This window comes from Dendrobates tinctorius, unplaced genomic scaffold (assembly GCF_039654945.1).
Source record: "Dendrobates tinctorius isolate UK_male_01 unplaced genomic scaffold, ASM3965494v1 ptg000079l, whole genome shotgun sequence".
NCBI lineage: Eukaryota > Metazoa > Chordata > Amphibia > Anura > Dendrobatidae > Dendrobates > Dendrobates tinctorius.
Window position 1 is genome coordinate 6,423,036 of NW_027361747.1, and position 20,650 is coordinate 6,443,685.

Sequence of the window (20,650 nt, forward strand, 5' to 3'; positions counted from 1 at the left end):
GGTTGAAGGTAACATGGAATATGAGGTAGAGAAAGTGCTGGATTCCCGTCTGGCTAGACGGAGACTCCAGTATTTGGTTAAGTGGAAGGGTTATGGTCAGGAGGATAATTCCTGGGTCTCTGCCTCTGATATTCATGCCAAAAGATTGGTGCGTGCCTTTCATCGGGCTCACCCTGATCGCCCTGGTGGCGTGGTTGAGGGTTCGGTGACCCCTCCTCAAGGGGGAGGCACTGTTGTGAGTTCATTTTCCCCTTCACTACTGAGGCCCGAGGAACTCCCTCTTCTGGTGAAGAAAGGTAGTGAGCCTGATTGTCACACACCTGGGGCTGATGATGATGACTGGCTGAGTGGAGTTAATGACTGGATATAAGGCTGCTGACGCCCTTCTAGCCTGCGGGTGATTTCTCTGTGGACTTCTAGGAAACCAGTCTGATTCCTGCTCATCTAAAGCTAAGATTTCTGCTTTGCCTTTTTGCATTAGTGTTTTGTTTTCCTTGCTTTTCTGGATTCTGCCATTCCCTGCTGGGGTGAGCTGAATCTCCTTTTGCCTGTTGCGCTGTCTTCAGAATATTCCTGAGTACTGACATAGCTTTTTTGAAGCCTAGCGTCTTCAGGGCCTTTTTTACTGTCAGTTTGTTGGCTCTTATTTTCATAGGGTTTTTCACGGATTGCAGACAGCAGCCTTCCTGTCCTTTCCTGTCTAAGCTAGCGTGGGCCCCATCTTTGCTCAGTCTATCTTTCTGTCTGTGTTTTGTTCTTTCTTCTTGCTTCACCGTCATTATATGTGGGGGGCTGCCTTTTACTTTGGGGTCTGCTCTGGGGCAGTTTAGATTTCCCTTTCTGTCTTTAGGCTATGTAGTCCTCCGGCTGTGATCGAGGGGCCTAGGGAATCGTAGGAGCCCCCCACGGCTACTGCTAGTTGTGTTGATAGGTTCAAGGGTCTGCAATCCGATAGCTGCCAACTTCTCTGGTTTTCTGGACTTAGCTAGCATTTCTATTTTTGCCTCCTACGGTGACTCAATCATAACAGGACACCTTGTGTGCAACACTGGCAGCTGCAGATGGAGTGCTCGTGCGACTGCGCTCTGTGGACGAGCTTTCGCTTCTGGAGGAGGAGGAGGGTCGAACGCCTACAGCCAACTGTTTCCTATACCGTGGGCTAGGCAGCACTGTCCCACCGCCGCTGTCCCCTGTGGACCCTGCATCCACCACGTTAACCCAGTGCGCAGTGATGGACACGTAACAGCCCTGGCCATGCTACTGGACCATGCATCTGTTTTGAGGTGCACCTTTTCACTCACTGATTGCTTGAGTACATGGACAATGCGGTCTTTCACATGCAGGTGGAGGGCTGGGATGGCTTTTCGAGAAAAGAAGTGCCGACTGGGTAGGTCACAGCATGGTACTGCGTAGGCCATGAGCTCGCGGAAAGCTTCGCTTTCAGCCAAACAGTAGGGCATCATCTCTAACGAGATTAGTTTGGCAATGTGGGCGTTCAAACACTGTGTATGCGGATGAGAGGATGAGTACTTTCTTGTCCTACTGAGAGTCTCTGGTAGGGTGAGCTGGACTTGAGAGCTGCATATGGTGGAACTAGCGGTGGACATGGCAGACTGAGAGAGGGTTGGTGACAGTGATGGTGTTGGTGGTCTTGCTGATGGCCTAGATTCAGTCTTTCGTAGCAATAACATTGTGATTCCCTGACTGCTTTGGCCTTGCAACGACACCTCAACATTTGCTGCTGGTGGTGTGCTAAACAGTGGGCTTACAGTGGGGGAAGCGATGTAGCGTTGCTGACTACCTTCATTCGGAGTGGGTCACCCTCCCAGGGCCGCGGAGTACTCGGTACCGGGCCGGTATCAGTGGGATGTGTCACAACGGCGTTGACCCGGACCATGGTCCTGGGCGCCCAAGTAATAGGAAGATGTGAATGGTGGAATGTAGTTAAATGAATAGTTCGTGATGCCACCTGTGATGTTCGGCAAGGGAGGTGTTCAGCCGACGCTGCAGACAGATCCTCCGGGACAGATGGTGTGGTGCAGCAATGATGTTATAGCCCTCCACAGGCAGGGCTGTTGTCCCAGGGCAGTGTAGATGTGGAGACACTTAGAAGGTGTAGTGCTTGGCGCAGGGGATGTAGCAGTGCCTGGCGGACGGATGCAGGAAGGAATGGAGGACACCAGGGCATGTATGTCCAAAGCTTTACTCACAGTCTGTAGTGCCCGCTTCTGTGCCGTGTCCTCCGGGTCAGGGACTCAGTCAACCTCCAGGCAAGAAGGAATCCTCCCTTTCACACTCAGCCAACCTATGTGCCCTTCCTGAACGTCTCCTCTATAGTGCCTTTAAGTGTGAAGATCTCCTAGTACTGTGTTACACTGGAGTTCCTCTTGACAGATGTTCCCAAGAACTCTACTTGCATGGCAGACAGCTGTAGCCTGCTTTGGGGACTCTCTACTCCTGAGTCCCGGCTCCCTATCCGTGTTGCTGTTGTGCCCTCAAGTCTTAGATGGGAGTAGTGCATTTACAGCCCACTACTCCACCGGTGTCTGCTGCAGAACCATTAGTGTCCATACAACCTCGGGGACCGGGCCCCGGCCTTTCGCTTAGAATTTCTAGGCAGGTTCTTCCTCTAACACACGTCCTCTGTGTTCCCTTTTACTCCTACGTTCCGTACTTGTCTTTTCCCTTCTATGGAAGCTCAGGCTTCGGTTCAATGTCCTTCTCCTTCTTTCCTTTCCCGTGCTAGCTGGCTCAGATCACTGAGGCAGCTGCAGCACTCCTTCCTCCATCCCTCTTCCAGGGATCCCCACTCCTCCAGAGTGGCTTCCTCTCTCCTACTCAATCTCTGAACTCAACTGAACTGAACTCTTATCCTGGAACCATCCCACTCTTTTATATGTATTCTAATCTCCACCCACCTCCCAGCACTTCTAGTGTTCCAAGCAGGGAACCACCAAAGGTGCTCTGCCTCTCTCTATGCATGGAGCCGCAATGTGGTTTTGCTGAACTACTCTATTGTGTGGGGTGCGAGTGTTGGAGCGTGGTCAGGAGCCTCCAACTTACCTGGATGGTGGGGCACCACACCTTAGGAGAAGGTGCAGTACCTCTGTGGTGACTGAGCCTCAGGGGTGCCACATACCCCCCGTTAAACACAGCACGTCCACGGACTGCAAGATAAACAAAGTTGACAACACAGGAACACACAAATTTTTGCAATGCTGAATAAACTTTTCTTATACTAAACTTCCCAATGTGAGAGGCATTCATTCTTGAACGTTGCAAACAATTATTAATTAACCATCTAAAATCCTAACTCAAAAGTGCAATTTTCCATACAATACTCAATTCAAAGTGCTATTGTCTGTTACTCACTACCACTTCAGTATTCTTCATCAACACATTTCTTTTTTTTCTTTAGTGCACATTTTCTACTTTCTTTTAACTCTGAATGACAACCGTGGTGCATCATCTACATTTTCAATTCTTTATTTAAATCTCTCTATCCAAATCTCTTATCTTGTTATCAAAACATTCTTAATTCTATATAAAAGTCATTTACTCTCATAAGACACATCATTATCAAATACTTCACATTAAAACTTTTCAACAATTCTTGTAAGTGCTGGACACCGCTCCCAGCCGGGATCTCTTGCAGTGTCCTTTTATTGGAGTCATGCTCCAAATGAGGTAGACATTATCTTCGCAAAGTGTCCAATGTAAAACCAAGAGAGGGCACCTAAAGAGGTGCAACTATTTACAAACAAAAGTTTTTGGACCACTCCAAGTTCATGATCGCTCAGTTCAAATGTAAAGGCTGCCAACAAAACAGGGCAACTCTGGAAAAACAAAACTAAACCATGATGGTCAAAAATAGAGCAAAAGGCACAACGGTGCAAATAAACCCTCCTGGGCAACAAGAGTGATATTGTAGGTTACTAGTGCTAGTCCCCTCCTGGGGTTCTGGAAGCTGGTGACTGGGAACTGCTGCCAGATGTAATACTTTGGGTGTCTTCATCCTGTTGCTGGTTGCTTGCTAATCGCATGTACGCTGCCTCCCACAGGGAGAGATAGGGACTGGTCGGGGTAATTGAAAGGGCCATAGAAACGTCTACTGCCTGCGGGGACGGCATATCCGCTACCTCCGATGGCACTTCTGCTGCCGTTGGTGACTCAGCCGGCGCTGTCGCTGGTTCCTCAGAATCCGATTCTTCAGTGTCCATCGGGACCTCAGGTGGCAGCACCGCAGCCTGGGGCTGCCAGCGGAGGTCAATTGGGCCATTTCTATCTGTGGGTTCCGTTCCCAAGACTAGGGTCAGGTCAGGGGCAGTGGTCGTACCTTGTGCCTCCAGGCGAGGTTCCAGTCCCGGCACCTGGTAGTGGAAAGTGACAGCCGCAACTCCCGAAGTTGTTGATGGGGTGGACCGCAGCTGGATTCGGGCAGGGGCAAGGCCGGCTTCAGCCGGGGTCGTCGGTGGAGGCCGGTACAACCGCTCCCGGTCCAGACCGGGACGCTGTCCGGGCCCTCCGTTCTGCTCCAGAGCCCTCATATATCTCCTCTGGGCGAGACTCATCCAATGGCAATATCGGTTGTGAGTTGGCGGCCGCTGCAAAGTGTGTATCAGCGGTCGTAGCCTCCACAGGGGCGGCCTGGGGGCGAGTGGCTTCTCCTCCCCCCGTTCTTCTGTCTTCTTTTCTCTTTCCATCATGGCGTTCTGGCGTTCTTCTCCCTCCTCTCTCGGCCCCTTTCCCACCACTGGCTTCTGCCCCTCCATCTTGGGGCGGGGTCTTCTTCCAGCGCCTCCATACCAAGCCAGTATACGAACCCCTCAGGGGGTGGGCCATGGCGCTGTCACATAGTAATTCAGGCAGGGGGGGCCCAAGACTGGTAGCGGTCTTTTCCTAGGACCTCCCATCTCGTCACGCCCTTCGTCTCCATGCCAACGGCCATTTTTAATGTTCATTTCACAGTCAATTAAATTGGGTCTTCTGCACATTCTCAAAAGTTTTAAGTCCAACAAATCTCAGGCACACAGAGCCCGATGGAATCGGGTCTCGTCATCCTGTTCGTGACGCCAAGTTGGGTCGCCCTCCCAGGGCCACGGGGTACTCGGTACCGGGCCGGTATCAGTGGGATATGTCAGAGCGGCGGTGACCCGGACCGTGGCCCTGGGTGCCCAAGTAATAGGAAGATGTGAATGGTGGAATGTAGTTAAATGAATAGTTTGTGACGCCTCCTGTGGTGTTCGGCAAGGGAGGTGTTCAGCCGACGCTGCAGACAGATCTTCCGGGACAGATGGTGTGGTGCAGCAATGATGTTATAGCCCTCCACAGGCAGGGCTGTTGTCCCAGGGCAGTGTAGATGTGGAGACACTTAGAAGGTGTAGTGTTTGGCACAGGGGATGTAGCAGTGACCGGCAGACGGACGCAGGAAGGAATGGAGGACACCAGGGCATGTAGTTCCAAAGCTTTACTCTTAGTCTGTAGTGCCCGCTTCTGTGCCATGTCCTCCAGGTCAGGGACTCAGTCAACTTCCAGGCAAGATGGAATGCTCCCTTTCACACTCCGCCAACCTATGTGCCCTTCCTGAACGTCTCCTCTATAGCGCCTTTAAGTGTGAAGATCTCCTAGTACTGTGTTACACTGGAGTTCCTCTTGACAGATGTTCCCAAGAACTCTACTTGCATGGCAGACAGCTGTAGCCTGCTTCGGGGACTCTCTACTCCTGAGTCCTGGCTCTCTATCCATGTTACTGTTGTGCCCTCAAGTCTTAGCTGGGAGTAGTGCATTTACAGCCCACTACTCCACCAGTGTCTGCTGCAGAACCATTAGTGTCTTTACAACCTCGGGGACCGGGCCCCGCCCTTGCGCTTAAAACTTCTAGGCAGGGTTCTTCCTCTAACCCAAGTCCTCTGTGTTCCCTTTTACTCCTACGTTCCGTACTTGTCTTCTCCCTTCTATAGACGCTCAGGCTTCGGTTCAATGTCCTTCTCCTTCTTTCCTTTCCCGTGCCAGCTGGCTCAGATCACTGAGGCAGCTGCAGCACTCCTTCCTCCATCCCTCTTCCAGGGATCCCCACTCCTCCCGAGTGGCTTCCTCTCTCCTACTCAACCTCTGAACTCAACTGAACTGAACTCTTATCCTGGGACCGTCCCGCTCTTTTATATGTATTCTAAACTCCGCCCACCTCCCAGCACGTCTAGTGTTCCAAGCAGGGAACCACCAAAGGTGCTCTGCCTCTCTCTAAGCAATCAGCCGCAATGTGGTTATGCTGAACAACTCTATTGTGTGGGGTTCGAGTGTTGGAGCGTGGTCAGGAGCCTCCACCTTACCTGGATGGTGAGGCATCACACCTTAGGAGAAGGTGCAGTACCTCTGTGGCGACTGAGCCTCAGGGGCGCCACAGGAGCAGGTGCACATGCGGTACGTGAGATTTAGTAGTCCATCCATGCTTGCAAGTGCAAGGTGGTTAAATGTCTAAGCATGCGACTGGTATTCAAATTTCTCAGATTTTTCTCTCGGCTAAAGGTCTTTGTGCACTTCTTACAGATAACCTTTGCCTGATCATTAGCATTTGTTCAAAAAAGTGCCACACTGCACTCTTCCTACTATGGAAGACATTTTGAGGTCTTGCATACTGTGCTAATTTGACCATCTGACCAAGCTGTCCTGCAACTCTTTGGGTTTTTGTAAACCGTTTTTGGTCTGCTACGGGCCTGCCAGATAACAGCTGTTGCGATGTCGATGCCTGCTGCGGATCCTACTCCTCCTCTTCTGAGCTATTGGCAGAGGCACCCTCTTCCCCCAATGGATGCCAATCTGGGTCAACAACTGGGTCATCCATCACCTCCTCTTCAATTTCATGTGCACCTTCCTCTGTGTCACCGTGTAAGGTGGTATAGTATGCAGGAAGGGGCACCTGAGTTTCATCAGGGTCAGATTCTGGCTCAGTATACTGCGAGGACAATGTAGTGCTCTGAGTGAATGTACCAGTAGAAAAATCTAGCAGCGGCTGTGCATCAGTGCACTCCATGGCCGATTCATCTTGGACTGGGGAATTCACAATTTGACTTGATAACCCAGGCATGGTATGTGAAAAGAGCTCCATGGAGTAATCTGTAGTGTGGCCTGCCGCATCCTTCACTTTTGGTAGGGGTGAAGGACACAAGGAAAGGTGTTGTTCCTGACCAGGAGCCTACACTGACGACTCAGTGCTTTTATTTTTTGAAACTTCAGAAGAGGAGGTGATAGAGCTGGAGGCTGTGTCAGCAATGTAAGCCAAAACTTGTTCCTGAAGCTCCGGCTTTAAAAGCGGTTTACCTACTCCCAGAAAAGAGAGCCTTCGAGGCCTTGTGGAGCCAGATGATGACACAGGCTCAACAACTCCTGCGTTAGGTGCTATTGTGCTTTTGCTACTACCAGCAGATCCACCACCCCCACCACCATCAGTACCAACTGGCAACCCCCGCCCTCTTCCACGGCCTCTTCCACCATACTACCTCATTTTTGGAAAAATGTACCCAAAATACCACCAGCTATATGGTACTGTAAAACAAAGTACAAGGTGTATATAGTATTGTGGAGAATTTGAATCTCCCTAGAGATTTTAGGAGTAATAAAGTAAACCCCGGCACTCAAATGAGGACAAAGGAATGAATGCATAAGTGAATTTATTGACACACTGCAAAGGGAACCTAACCAGAGCAACAGCACCAACGTTTCGGCTTAAAGCCTTTCTCAAGGTAGTTGCATTACTGGTTAGAGCAGGAAAACACTGGTCTCACAGGACAACAGAGTATTTTCAAATGGAGGTAAGGTTCCATACATTTCGCAGAGTGTGCGTGGGTGGAGGAGTGATCAGGTCACTATGCTAGGTGAGTGGATGGTGGATGGACGCCTGCAGTAGAGGTCCGGGACAGGCACATGTGGCGGTGGGAACGGCCTGTCCTGGACCTCTACTGCAGGCGTCCATCCACCATCCACTCACCTAGCATAGTGACCTGATCACTCCTCCACCCACGCACACTCTGCGAAATGTATGGAACCTTACCTCCATTTGAAAATACTCTGTTGTCCTGTGAGACCCGTGTTTTCCTGCTCTAACCAGTAATGCAACTACCTTGAGAAAGGCTTTATGCCGAAACGTTGGTGCTGTTGCTCTGGTTAGGTTCCCTTTGCAGTGTGTCAATAAATTCACTTATGCATTCATTCCTTTGTCCTCATTTGAGTGCCGGGGTTTACTTTATTACTTGCATATAGTTTTTTACCCCCAGAGCACCCTCAACGGGTGGTAGAGTCTGGAATTTCTATACTCTTAGAGATTTTAGGAGGCTGAACTATTATCTCAGGCCCAATATAGATTACACCTCAATTTAACAGGCTGAAATTGGCTGGTGTATGACAAAGTACAAGGTGTATATAGTATTGTGGAGAATTTGAATCTCCCTAGAGATTTTAGGAGGCTGAACTATTATCTCAGGCCCAATATAGATTACACCTCAATTTAACAGGCTGAAATTGGCTGGTGTATGACAAAGTACAAGGTGTATATAGTATTGGGGAGAATTGGAATCTCCCTAGAGATTTTAGGAGGCTGAACTATTATCTCAGGCCCACTATAGATTACACCTCAATTTAACAGGCTGAAATTGGCTGGTGTATGACAAAGTACAAGGTGTATATAGTATTGGAGAGAATTTCATAGAATCATAGAATCGTAGAGTTGGAAGGGACTTCCTGGGCCATCTGGTCCAACCCCCTGCTCAAAGCAGGATTCACTAAATCATCCCAGTCAGATGTCTGTCCAGCCTCTGTTTGAAGACTTCCATTAAAGGAGAACTCACCACTTCTCGTGGCAGCTTGTTCCACTCATTGATCACTCTAACTGTCAAAAAGTTTTTTCTAATATCTAATCTGTGTCTCCTCCCATTCAGTTTCATCCCATTGCTTCTAGTCTTTCCTTGTGCAAATGAGAATAAAGCTGATCCTTCTACAATGTGACAGCCCTTGAGATATTTGTAGACAGCTATTAAGTCTCCTCTCAGTCTTCTCTTTTGCAAACTAAACATTCCCAAATCCTGCAACCTTTCCTCATAAGACAGGGTTTGCAGACCGGTCACCATTCTGGTCGCTCTTTTCTGAACTTGCTCCAGTTTGTTGATGTCTTTTTTAAAATGTGGTGCCCAAAACTGGACACAATATTCCAGATGAGGTCTGACCAAAGAGGAGTAGAGGGAAATAATGACTTCACGTGATATAGACTGTATGCTTCTGTTAATACATCCTAGAATTGCATTTGCCTTTTTTGCTGCTGCATCACACTGTTGACTCATATTCAGTCTGTAATCTATTAGTATACCCAAGTTTTTTTCACATGTGCTGTTGCTTAGCCCTATTCCTCCCATTCTGTATATGCTTTTTTCATTTTTATTGCCCAGATGTAGTACTTTGCATTTTTCCCTGTTAAAAACCATTCTGTTAGCTGATGCCCACTGCTCCAGTTTATTTATATCTTTTTGAATCCTCGCTCTCTCTTCTCTAGTATTAGCTATCCCTCCTAGCTTTGTGTCATCAGCAAATTTAATCAGTTTACCCTCAATTCCTTCATCTAAATCGTTGATAAAGATGTTGAACAATACAGGGCCCAGGACAGAGCCCTGTGGTACCCCACTTGAGACATTCTTCCAACTGGATGTGCAGCCATTTACGACCACTCTTTGGGTCCGATCACTAAGCCAGTTATGAATCCACCTAACAGTTGCCTTGTCCATTCCATACTTAGTCATTTTTTCAATAAGGATTGTATGAGATACTTTGTCAAATGCTTTGCTGAAGTCAAGATATACTATATCTACAGCATTTCCTTGATCCACCCAATCAGTGATTCCGTCATAGAAGGAAATTAAGTTAGTCTGACATGACTTATTAGTTATAAACCATGCTGACTCTGTTTAATCACTTCATTCTTATCCAGGTACTGACATACATGTTGTTTAATAATTTGTTCAAAGATCTTTCCTGGTATAGAAGTCAGACTCACCGGCCTATAGTTGCCTGGGTCCACCTTCTTCCCCTTTTTGAAGATAGGAACAACATTTGCTCTTCTCCAGTCTTCTGGGACTTCTGTTCTCCAAGAATTTTCAAAGATTATGGAGAGAGGTTCAAAAATTTCTTCTGCTATCTCCTTCAGTACTCTGGGGTGTAATTCATCTGGACCTGGAGACTTGAATTCATTTAGGTTAGCTAAGTGTTTCCTCACTATCTTTCTGTTTATAGATATCCTGGATTCTTCTATTCCCTTAATAGGACAGTGAAGAACAGTTGATGTTACATTTCCTTTCTGAGAGAAAACAGATGCAAAATAGGAATTTAAAAGTTCAGCCTTCTCAAAATCCTGTCTTACCATTTCATCATTTTCATCCTGTAAAAATCCTATAGCATCTTTGACTTTTCTTTTACTTTTGACATATCCCCTAAATCCTTTGAATGTCCCTAGAGATTTTAGGAGGCTGAACTATTATCTCAGGCCCACTATAGATTACACTTCAATTTAACAGGCTGAAATTGGCTGGTGTATGACAAAGTACAAGGTGTATGTAGTATTGGAGAGAATTTCATAGAATTATAGAATCGTAGAGTTGGAAGGGACCTCCTGGGCCATCTGGTCCAACCCCCTGCTCAAAGCAGGATTCACTAAATCATCCCAGTCAGATGTCTGTCCAGCCTCTGTTTGAAGACTTCCATTGAAGGAGAACTCACCACTTCTCGTGGCAGCTTGTTCCACTCATTGATCACTGTAACTGTCAAAAAGTTTTTTCTAATATCTAATCTGTGTCTCCTCCCATTCAGTTTCATCCCATTGCTTCTAGTCTTTCCTTGTGCAAATGAGAATAAAGCTGATCCTTCTACAATGTGACAGCCCTTGAGATATTTGTAGACAGCTATTAAGTCTCCTCTCAGTCTTCTCTTTTGCAAACTAAACATTCCCAAATCCTGCAACCTTTCCTCATAAGACTGGGTTTGCAGACCGGTCACCATTCTGGTCGCTCTTTTCTGAACTTGCTCCAGTTTGTTGATGTCTTTTTTAAAATGTGGTGCCCAAAACTGGACACAATATTCCAGATGAGGTCTGACCAAAGAGGAGTAGAGGGAAATAATGACTTCACGTGATCTAGACTGTATGCTTCTGTTAATACATCCTAGAATTGCATTTGCCTTTTTTGCTGCTGCATCACACTGTTGACTCATATTCAGTCTGTAATCTATTAGTATACCCAAGTTTTTTTCACATGTGCTGTTGCTTAGCCCTATTCCTCCCATTCTGTATATGCTTTTTTCATTTTTATTGCCCAGATGTAGTACTTTGCATTTTTCCCTGTTAAAAACCATTCTGTTAGCTGCTGCCCACTGCTCCAGTTTATTTATATCTTTTTGAATCCTCGCTCTCTCTTCTCTAGTATTAGCTATCCCTCCTAGCTTTGTGTCATCAGCAAATTTAATCAGTTTACCCTTAATTCCTTCATCTAAATCGTTGATAAAGATGTTGAACAATACAGGGCCCAGGACAGAGCCCTGTGGTACCCCACTTGAGACATTCTTCCAACTGGATGTGCAGCCACTTACGACCACTCTTTGGGTCCGATCACTAAGCCAGTTATGAATCCACCTAACAGTTGCCTTGTCCATTCCATACTTAGTCATTTTTTCAATAAGGATTGTATGAGATACTTTGTCAAATGCTTTGCTGAAGTCAAGATATACTATATCTACAGCATTTCCTTGATCCACCCAATCAGTGATTCCGTCATAGAAGGAAATTAAGTTAGTCTGACATGACTTATTAGTTATAAACCATGCTGACTCTGTTTAATCACTTCATTCTTATCCAGGTACTGACATACATGTTGTTTAATAATTTGTTCAAAGATCTTTCCTGGTATAGAAGTCAGACTCACCGGCCTATAGTTGCCTGGGTCCACCTTCTTCCCCTTTTTGAAGATAGGAACAACATTTGCTCTTCTCCAGTCTTCTGGGACTTCTCCTGTTCTCCAAGAATTTTCAAAGATTATGGAGAGAGGTTCAAAAATTTCTTCTGCTATCTCCTTCAGTACTCTGGGGTGTAATTCATCTGGACCTGGAGACTTGAATTCATTTAGGTTAGCTAAGTGTTTCCTCACTATCTTTCTGTTTATATATATCCTGGATTCTTCTATTCCCTTAATAGGACAGTGAAGAACAGTTGATGTTACATTTCCTTTCTGAGAGAAAACAGATGCAAAATAGGAATTTAAAAGTTCAGCCTTCTCAAAATCCTGTCTTACCATTTCATCATTTTCATCCTGTAAAAATCCTATAGCATCTTTGACTTTTCTTTTACTTTTGACATATCCCCTAAATCCTTTGAATGTCCCTAGAGATTTTAGGAGGCTGAACTATTATATCAGGCCCAATATAGATTACACCTCAATTTAACAGGCTGAATTTGGCTGGTGTATGACAAAGTACAAGGTGTATATAGTATTGGGGAGAATTGGAAGCTTCCTGGAGATTTTAGGAGGCTGAACTATTATATCAGGCCCACTATAGATTACACCTCAATTTAACAGGCTGAAATTGGCTGGTTTATGACAAAGTACAAGGTGTATATAGTATTGGGGAGAATTGGAAGCTCACTAGAGATTTTTGGAGGCTGAAAATGATGCTCTCAGTCCAAATATGGCAGCAGGCAGCCTAATAAGCAGGACTGCTGCACACAAAAGTGTGGAAAAATGAACGTTTGGTAACTGTGCAGAAAAGAGGAAGAAAATTATTTTTGCTTTCAAAAAAGCAGTTTGCACAGCAGTGTGCAAACAGCAATGCAGCTATCAGGAAGCCTTATAAGGCAGCCTAATAACCAACAGAGCTGATGCACAAAAAATATAGCCTCCCCTGTCACTGCACACAAACTGTTGTGTTGTACAGTGGAAATCGCTAACAGCAGAAGCAGTTTTTTTGTTCTTCTTCCCTGCCTAATGCTCTCCCTTATTCAGAATCAGCATGATATGAATGGGAGTCTCTAGCCTTACTCTCCCTAACTTTAACTTGGACACCAGACTAGAGTCAATGAAGTTGATGATCCACAGTCCACAAAAGCTGAAATGGATACAAAACCACCTCCATAGCACAGTTACACCTCTAGCAAAAGTTTTTGAAATGATGAAAATGGTACCTGAGAGTCTAGGTGACCTCCTCAGCAATCACCCAGACTTGGCAGCTTGTTACTCGATGGACAGTCCTTCTTCCAATATCCCGGATCTTCATAATAAAAACATAATTTCCCATCACGTCGTCGCTTCCTCTCTTTCTTCTTGAAGTTGGTGGCACCAACCTCCATAATCTCTGTGAATGGTATCACCTCAGACTTGACAAGCAATACAGGAATCTCACGCTGGATAATTCCTCTCTCCTATAGCCTCCGGTCCATACGAATGGTCATGGTCATGACCTCCTCCAGGGAACTGGGTGGTGGATGGAGGGCCAGCGCGTCCTTGAAATGATCAGAAAGTCCTCTCCTAAACTGGCATTTCAAAGCAGTCATCCCAAGTCACCACAGTAGACCACCGTCTAAACTCAGAACAATACCATTCATCAGTGAGTTTACTCTGGGAGAAACCCATGAGCATGTCCTCTGCTACCCTGACCCAGTCTGGTTCATCATAAATCAGTCCTAAAGCCTCAAAGAATCTGTCTAGAGACCTACATTCAGAGACAGAAGCAGGTTCGAATGCAAGCCAAGTCAAAACCAGGAAGTCAATAAACTTACAAGGAAACACTGAGTCAGGACAGACAGAGGGAACAAACAAATATTGGGCAAGTTAGGGATCACAGCAGGACAAATCAGAATATACCAGAGTCAGATACACATGGCGAAGGCAAAACTATAGCTGACATCTCTTGCAGGATGCAGCAGAGCTAAATAGCAAACCTGAATCCAGACTGAGGCTAAGAAAAGTTAACCCCTGAAATGACCAGACCGGGAACATGGAAAGAGAGAATTCAAAACTGGGCTGGATCATGACAGTACCATCTTGGAGAAATGGTCAGTGACTACCCAAATGACAGTATTGTTACGGGACCTGGGCAAGCCCACAATGAAGTCCATCCCAACCATCTCCCAATGCCTATCTGCCACCAGCAAGGGATGAAGCAAACCTGCGGATCTCAGCCCAGAAAACCGATTCTTGGCACAAGAGACACATGCTTAGACACAGTCCCTAACGTCACGTGCCATCTGAGGCCACCAATAAGACCTGGCCAGAAGCTCAGTAGTCCACTTAATCCTGAAGTGCCCCCCCAACTTGGACATGTGAGCCCAGGGGAGGACCTCTGGCCACAGGTTAGGTGGTACAATATTTTTGCCCGAAGGCACCTGCTCTAACGAAAATGGCACCATTGTTCGCATACTTTTCGAAGGGACTATTAGTCATGGCTCATCCCCCTCCTCAGAACAGTCTACGGCAAGGGACAAGGCCTCAGCCCATAAATTCTTCTCCCCCTGAGAGGAAATGTATGGTAAAATTCTAGCTACAGCTGAGCAGGAGCTGTGCAGCCGACTAGGTAAGACGGCCGTGGACAGATCCAAAAAGGCTCCGGGCCCCAGTGCCGACGTGTGTACCGCAGTGCACAGTATTTTAGTGCACGATGGGGCATGATCAGCAGAAGCACAAGAGTGGGGCCCTGAACCTGCGGGCCCCTCTTTGTACTGTGCAGACTGGACTCCATACAGCAGTAAGGGCAGTAATGCCGTGATGGCGGCCCTGGCTGGAGAGCCAGCAGTAACCATGCAAACAGCCTGAGTCTGAGCAAATTGCTAAAACTAATGTCTTTGCTGAGTAGCTCCCACTGTGGCAGAAGCAGAATGGGAGACAGCAGAGGCAGACAAGGCTTGAAATCTACCCTGTGCAGAGGGAGAATTCCTGCGCCTTACAAGTGAAGTTTGCATTACTCAGAAAGACATTTATTAATTACTGACATAGTAAAAAAAGTTATTATTTTTGTATGTTCAATTTTTTTCATTGCACTCTAATTTTATGTTCAAGTCTTATATGTAACTTTATTGCACTTTTTACATTTGTTAACCATTCTCTGACAACTTGCATATAATATAAACAATATAAGATTAATCGTGAACATTAGCATCCAATTATTTTTCCCTGGGCCTCATTCAGATGTCTCTGTTTCTTGACATAAACAAAAACGGTATGTGTCATCTGAGTTTTGGATTTAATTTCATCAGTGCTTGGTCAGGGTGTGGTTTTCACAGATATTTGTGATAGTTTATAGTGCCATTGACATGTTCGATTTTTTTCATTGTCCCGAGTGATTTTTATCTGAGGGTTGGGTCAAAATCAGCAATGTAAGTCAATCTGTCAGTGAAACAATCAAACCGCACTCTGATGATATCCGATTTTCATGGAATGTCAGAATGGAGAAGGAAAACATTTTTCTTTTAATTTCTCCATGTATGAGAAAATCAGATGACACTCATATCACACTGTGATCACTGAGATACAGCTATGTTTTTCACGTATGGATAAATAAATAAATTACAAATCTTCTATATTTTCTATTTATGCAGGAGGCCCGGTCGTCAGCACAAATGTCTGTGCTAAGGGCTTGTGCTTTTGGCATGAGGAGGGAGTGAAAGGTGTCAAAAAGTTTCTTAGGGTTGTTGGCTAGTGAGGAAATCAGGGTAGTGAAGTAGGTCTGTTTGGCATGGTGAAGGGCAGAGTTATAGGTTCTTAACCTAAATTGAGTTTATGGAGAAGTTGAGTTTGCGATGTGAGCCAGGGCTGTTTTACTCTGTGTTTGTAGGTTCTGAGGGTGAGGGGCGCTACTTGGTCAAGGGTGCTTCCAAGAGTGTCTTTGTAGTGATGAACAGCCAGATCAGGACAGGAGAAAGAGGAGACTGGGGACAGTGATGAGTGTAGGGAGTCTGAAAGTGTCTGAGGGTTAATGGCTTTCTGAATTTGTGGTAGGTAGGAATGTGCTGGGATGGGCGAGGATTTGTGAGCTTGAAGGAGAGAATGTTGTTGTCAGAGAGGGGAAGCGGTGAGTTATTTAGATAGGAGATTGAACAGAGACGGATAAAGACCAGGTCAAGGGTGTTACCACCCTTGTGTGTCTCAGAGGTTGAAAGCTGTGAGAGGCCTAGAGAAGTTTTTAGTAATAGAAGCTGGGATGCAGATGTGGAAGTGGGGCTGTTTATGGGGATGTTGAAGTCTCCCAGGAAAAGGATTGGTAGTTCTGGGGACATGAAGTGTGGCAGCCAGGCTGAGAAGTGGTCAAGGAAGTGGGTGGGTGAGCCTGGGGGCTGGTATATGATCGCTACTCTGAGGGAGAGGGGATGGGAGAACCTGATTGTGTGGGCCTCAAAAGAAGGGAATGAGAGTGATGGAACTTGGGAGATGACCTGGAAAGTGCATTGTGGGGACAGGAGTATGTCGACTACACCCCCAAGTCTGTTTGTGGGTCTCAGGGAATGGGAGAATTGTAAGCCACCATGGGAATTGGCAGCAGGGGAGATGGTGTCAGAATCCTGAATCCAGGTTTCAGTGAGGGCCAACAGATTCAGAGAGTTGTTGAGAAAGTAATTGTGCAGGAAAGGAAGTTTGCTACATACAGACTGTGGATTCCAGAGGGCACACTTAAAAGAAGGAGATGAGGAAGTGCAAGTAATATTAATAAGATTATTATGGTTTCGATATGAGGTAGTGTAGGGGTTGATGTTGGCTGATGGTGGACCGGGGTAGGGGGAGATGTCCCCCAAAATCAGTAGGAGTAGGAAGATAAAGAGCAAGTAGTTATTAGAATTGTAAGAAGTTTTTTCTGCGATATGTATGGGCAAGATGGGCTGAAGTTTTTCAGGAAGTTGAGGAGTGCATGGGAGCTGTACATGGAAGAGGGAAGTACAGAGGGGCTGATGTGTATGAGTCGTGATGGAGGAGGGATGAGGTGGTGAATGTGGATGGCAAGGGACCACAGGAGGATAGAAATAAAGTACATGGATAAAAGGGAGTACAAAGTGTGATTTACCTGTCTCCTGCCCTGACTAACTGCCATGAAATAACTGCCTTTTGCTTGATGCTTAGCTATTGCGATGCTTTGCTGAATGCGTGCGACCCGTCACATGCATGCTCCCCTTAGAATGTTGCTAAATTTACTCGTCAGTGCAAAGTGTGAGAGAGGCAGTGCACCGAAACACCATGTCTACAAATTGAGATTCTGGTTTTGGCTTTTATCCTAAGTCATGTGACAACGACTTGCAGGAATGTTAACTGCTATAGGTGGCACTATAGTTCTAGTGTTCTTACTCTCTGAAGAGACAATTTGCATATTTCCCAGATGAGAATTATGGCTTTAAGTCTCCCAATCTCGACATGCTTAACATGTCACTCTTAGCAAGGAGAAACATTATCCCTTGGCTCATGGTGCAAGAAATCACAGATAGAACACATATGTGAAAAACAAATGTCGGCATAAGGCCATTTAAATGTTTCCGTGTATATACTGTCATTTGTAATTATTTTCATTTTATATGGATCCTTCACTTCATAAATTGAAACATTTTAAAGAAATTATGCAAGAAATATGTCATTGAAGTGGCCTCCAATTACTGTATAATTAAAACTGACTATTCGGTCATTACCAATATCGTTAGGCAAAATTAAATTTACTGTAATTAGAAATTTTAAGGAAAGAAATTTTTACCAAATAAGATTGATCCATAATTTTACAATTTATGTAAAATCATTTATCTGCAATGTAAGACATAATTAGATGAAAGAGATATAACTCGGCAATGCGAGTTTTGTAAATTCAATTTTATATCTATTAATTCCATTAGAATAATGCAAAAATATAGCAGTGGCTACAAACGGAAGATACAAGATTGATCACTACTTTATTAAGATAGATACATGTCCAGTATAGAGTCTGCATTTGCTTAGGATAAAATCTCATTCTTTTTTCTAAAATACTAAAGATTTTTAAAATTGTAATCAAGTTTTGAAAAAGCAATCCAATAATAGCATTTCACCCTGTAAGTAGCAGATTTTTTTTTTCATATTTAGATACTTACTACATTTATTTGGAAATGGAAAGAGTGGGAGTAAATTATGTTGATGGTGCTCAAATGTTCCCGGTGATAAATGGCCAGTGACAATAATGTTACTTGCTAATTATATTCTGAGAACTATAGCATAACGCTCCAAGCACACCACAGATGGAAAATTATAATTCCAATGAAAAAAAACTCCATATTAGCTGAACTGAAGGTTATTGTCCTATGATCAGTTCAAGGTCTTATGTCCATATTATGGCTTCATATACTGTAAGTTCAGAGTTGTGCGAAGCTGTAAAGAAACCATCGGCGCAAATGGTGGAGGAGGGCATGACTTTGGGATGGGCGTACCTTTTAGCTCCTGCAGTTTTGTGTGTATAGCGGTGTAGATTTTAAGCAAGAGTGATGTTGCTTTAAGACTGAAGGATATGCTTGTGCCTGGTGTGCCATTTTGAGGAAGGTGGGACTTATTTAGGTGAGGTAACTGTCTCTTTTTGTGAGGATGGTGGGGGCTTGTCTCTCTCTGTGAGGGGGGTGGGGGTTTATATAGAGGAGGTAAATTGTCTTTCTACCTCTTTATTTCACCAGATGAAATGAAGAAGACATCAGACATCACTGTAGTTTCAGGGAAGTATAATACTGGGGATTTATCACTTCACATTATAGCTGGTATCTGTGTAAAGATGTCATCCAAATGTGCTGTATACTTATCATGGATACATACCTGAGATATATGTTATCACTTCTCACTCTTCTACATACAGATCATGCTGTATATAAAGATACTGTGTAAACAGGTTTATCCTTGCAGTACATATAATCTGGACTTGACTTCCAGCTTAGTTCTGTATGTATATATGTAGTATGTATGTAGTATGTATATATGTATTATGTATGCAGCATGTATATATGTAGTATGTATATATGTAGTATGTATGTAGTATGTATGTAGTATATATATATATATATATATATATATATGTAGTATGCATGTAGTATGTATGTAGTATATATGTAGTGTGTATATATGTAGTATGTATGTAGTATGTATGTAGTATATATATATAGTATGAATGTAGTCCCATCGGACGATGCCTGCACAGACCCCCGCAGCCTGCACTGACCCCCGGACAGTCGGCACAGCCCCCCGGCAGGCCGGTACAGACCCCCGGCAGTCCGCACTGACCCCTGGGCAGTCGGCACAGACCCCCGGCAGGCCGGCACAGACCCCCGGCAGGCCGGCACAGACCCCTGGGCAGTTGGCACAGACCCCTGGGCAGTTGGCACAGACCCCCGGCAGGCCGGCACAGACCCCCGGAAGGTCCGTACACACCCCCGAGAGGCTGTACAAGGACAGAAAAGGGTTTTTCTTATTCCGATACCGGAAGTCACATAGACTTGAATGGGACTTCCGGTATCGGAATCGGCGATACCCGATACTTTTTTTAGATCGGCCGATCCATTCCGATACGATATTTTTCAGTATCGGCTGGTATCGCTCAACACTAGTTATGGCAGCTTTTAGTCCACTTATGTGGCATGCTGTCCAGTCTGATATATCCATCCTGTTTCTGTATATTGTCCCCATCATATTTTACAGGATCTGTGTATACCCACCAAGTTTTCATTTTATATTACCTAAGATGGTGGATAGCATATGCCTGAGTGGATTACCTGGAGCTTTAATATATATGTTTCATCATACAGTATATAAAATAAATATTTGGGGGAGTAACTCAGCACAGGGCAGTGTGGTGAGTGGGGCACTAATAACGCAGCACATGGTGGGGGCTGTGAGTGGGCACTAATAACTCAGCACATGGCGGGGTGTTGAGTGGGCACTAATAACTCGGCACATGGCGGAGCATTGAGTGGGCACTACCAGCATGGGGTAAAGTAGCCCATCTGGCCACTGCCAAGGGGACATATTCTGGGTGCAAGAGACGCACGCCCGAATAAAGTGCTGTCACGATCCATGCTGGATTGTGACAGATAAAAGCACATGTAACCTTTTTTTTTCCTTTAAGCTGTTTGCTAGTATTATTACACGGGAATCACTAGCAGGTGTGATGGCTTTGGCTCTTGCCTATAAAGGAGAGTCAGGTGGTCTCACTCACTGTTGGTGACATTGGTCATTTCCAACCATCCTTGGTGAAGGAAGGAGCTAGAGAGGAGTTCCTTGCAGCTCAGTCAGAGCCCAGGTGTGGAAGGAGCAACAGTGAGGAGTTCCTTGCAGCTCTGACAAAGCTTTGGTGAAGTAGCAGCTATTCAGGAGGAAAGCTGCACTCAGGTGCTGGACTCTGTTGCTGGGAGCAACAGCAACATAGCAAAGCTAAGTGGTTTTTCCCTGTTTGTAACTTTCCCTATGTGTGTTTTAGTGCAGTGGTGGGATTAGTTTCTGCACCGTCCAATTCATTAGAAAGGGATAGGTGCAGGGCAAGCTAGGGTTTTTAGGTATCCTGCTCGTCGCCAGGTGCGGAACCTGCCTAGGGACCGTCAGGAGTGTAGAGACACTGACTCAGGGGAGTGCAGGAGGTCTCCACGTCCCCGTTC